Raw genomic sequence first — 3393 nt, 5'->3', positions numbered from 1 at the left:
TCAGCTGCTACCCAAAAGGTCGGTGGTTTGAACCCATCAGCCCTTCTATGGCAGAAAGGTGAGGCATTCTGCTCCATGAAGATTTATAGGCTTGGAAACCTTTTGGGTCAGGTCTGCCCTGTTCTAAAGGATCACTATGAGTCAGAATTGACTCGATGGCAGCAGGTTTGGTTTTGGTTTTTTGGTGAGAGAGTAAAATTTCTAATAACATATGGGGCTAAGGTAAGAACAGAATCCAGGAAAGGGCAGGACTCAAATCCACAAAAACAAGGAGACTAGAAAGTATTGAAGGAAGAAAGCCTACTGTTTTTATATAATATGACAAAGGTTTGAAAAATGGAAGGTACAGATGCAAGAGCTGGAAAGGGGTTAAGGCAAACATAAAGCTATGAAAAATCCTTAATAATTTGGCAAACAAGAATCTTTACCAACTTGATCTATTGACACAATAACTTTTTTGCAAACCGACCTGCTTCTCTTTTGACAATACCATATTCTGGTAGCATAGTGCCTAAGGCACTTGACTGCTAACCAGAAGGCTGGCAGTTCAAACCCACCAGCCACTCCTTGGAAAGAAGGTTGAACAATCTACTTCAGTAGTGATACTGTCTCGGCAACCCAAGAAGGAGTCACTATGAGTCAGGGCCAACTCGATGGCACATAACAATAACAACAGGAAGAAAGTTCTGGAGATCTACTTCCAAAAATAAAACCCTGTGGTTCATGGAAGCTCTGGTGGTGTAGTGCCTAAGACATTTGACTACTAACAAAAAGGCTGGCAGTTCAAACCTATCAGCCACTCCTTGGAAGATTGGACAATCAACTTCTGTAATGATACCTCCTTGGAAACCCAAGGAGGGGTCGCTATGAGTTGCATCCGTCTCGATGGCAGTGAGTTTGGTTTGGTTTTTTGGTTATGATTCACTCAGGGTCTCCATGAGTCAGGCTGGCTAGATTGTAGCTAACAACAATAGCTCACCATGATTACTTTCCTCCTCTCTGACTCTCCAAATCCCTCCCATTTGTCAGGGTCCAGTTTATTGTCCCCTGCTCTACACCTTTTCCAACCACGTCAAACTTTTTGTATCTCTCCCTTCTGTAAATTTATAGTAAACCCTAGGAAAGAAATTCCCCTGGATTTTGGCCCCTTTTAGTTTGTATAACTTAGAAATTAATGGACAAAAATAAACAGGATACTATTTTTTATGTGTATTGCTTAATATGAATATGACACAGGCCCTTTGTCTTGAACTTCTCTCCTTTCCATGCTTACAGCAGTGCTGCACCTAATGTATGTGAATACTGAATTGGTGAGGCTAAGGATTAGTGAATAAATGAACAAGTGAATGAATACACTAGCATAACAATTGTAGGCATAAATGAAAGAAGCAGGAGGAAGAGCCAAGCAACAGAGCAGAATCAGATCAGAGACATTTCACTGGGTCAGCTCTCAGCTCTTTTTAGAGAAGGACACTTGTTTACTTTTTTAAAAATAGTCATCAAGAAGAAAGTGATAGAGAATTTCAAAAGAAAAATGTATGCTTTTATAAATACAGATTCCTAAAATAACAGCCCTTTATGAACATTAGAGTCATAGGAGTGAGACCTAAAATGAGTTTCCTTTCCCAGAGGCTAAGGGAAAAACAATCACAAACATCTTTCTTCAATCAAGTCTACATTTCCAGTAATGAGAAAACTCAATCAATTTCATTTCCTGTTTATGTAAAACTTTTTTTTGTCACTGGATACAGGAAAAAATGCTCATCTTTTTGGCCCTCCAATAAGGCTACTTATCAGCACCCTATCTTTTCAGAATAAGATTCACTGAGTGGCTATCCAGTAACCCAAAGATATATTGATGGCAACCTTGTGTTTCTTTATATTTCCCTACAGTTCCATAAGGGGAAAAAATCTATGTGTCTAATATTTTGTTACTGTTCATGTGCAAAGGTTTTGGGAAGCACATTGAAAAGCCAGACATGGTATCTCTCTGGTTCTGGTATTCTTTTTATTTTGGATTGGTTGGTTCACTTTCTAAAGTAAGCCTGTCTGATTTGGTGCCATTTAGAGATCTCTTTTGTGATAAACTGAACTAAGATGTACAATCAATTACATGGCTTTTTTTTTTTTTTTTTTCTTTTCTTTTTGTTGCCTGGCTTCACCTGGCAAATGCCAGAACTACACATTTGTTCAAACATTCTCACTCTGCCAAAGCATTGTTGAGATAGCATCACTGAGAGAGAGCCTTGCTATTCCTGACTCCATCATTCAGTGGAAAGGGACAGCATGTAATTCTGCCTCTGGTAATCTGCTTGTGGTAGAAATTTTACAGCCTGTATACTTTTACTTACTGTGCACAGATGTTGTATTATATTCTGCCAATAGCACATACTGTAAAAAATATGTGTTGACTGTTTATGTTGAAATAATTTTAATGCTTACTTGGCATTTATTCTGTGTGTGTGTGTGTGTGTGTGTGTAAATTTGTTTTCTGAACCATTTGAGAGTAAGTTGCAGAGATAACGACATTTTGGGTCAGCGTGTATTTCCTAAAAATAACAACATTCTTTACAAAAGGAGAATACAGATTGTTTTTGACTTACCATAGGGTTCAATTCTGACATTCTGTTGTAAATTCGTTCTGACTTAAGTCAAATACCCCACTTTTTTGTTTTTAGTTTCATTATTATTACCTTTTATTATCAGTATCTTCATAAATCATAATATTGAAATTTTGCACTGCAACACTGTATGTAGCATATATTACTAATGGTAACATGCAGGGGAAAAAAAAAAACAGATGGTATAAGTGCAGTTCATGGTAACACGAATATGTCCTAAGTTGGGGACTACTTATAAAATTTTAAAAATTGGGAAATTTGTATCAGTACAGTTCTATTATCTAATCTGCAGACAGTATTCAAATTTTGTCATTTGTCCTACTAAGTTCTTTATAGCATAAAGTTCTTATTTTTATTTTTTGTTTCTTTCTGGTCCAGGATCTATCCAGGATTAGCATTGCCTTTCCTTGTCACTTAATTCAACTTTAGCTTTAAATATTTCCTCAGCTTATATTTCTTTTTCATGACCCTGATACTTTTGAAAAGTACTGTGGTTGTTGTTGTTATGTGCCTTCTAGTCGGACCTGACTCATAGCGACCCCTTCTTGGGTTTCCGAGGCTGGAATGCTATGGAAGTAGATTGCCTAACCTTCCTTCCAAGGAGTGGCTGGTGGGTTTGAACAGCCATCCTTCATGTTAGCAGTCAAATGCCTTAGGCTACCAGAGCTCCCTTTGAAAAGTACTGGTCATTTATATTTTACGATGTTTCTCAGCTTGGGATTTCCTGAAGCCTCATTATCATTAGATTTACAAAATGCCTTTTTTTTTTTTT

Source organism: Orycteropus afer, unplaced genomic scaffold (assembly GCF_000298275.1).
Source record: "Orycteropus afer afer isolate SDZICR_OR568_19922 unplaced genomic scaffold, OryAfe1.0 scaffold00024, whole genome shotgun sequence".
Classification (NCBI taxonomy): domain Eukaryota; kingdom Metazoa; phylum Chordata; class Mammalia; order Tubulidentata; family Orycteropodidae; genus Orycteropus; species Orycteropus afer.
The sequence above is the reverse complement of the archived record's forward strand: the minus strand, read 5'-3'. Positions refer to the sequence as shown.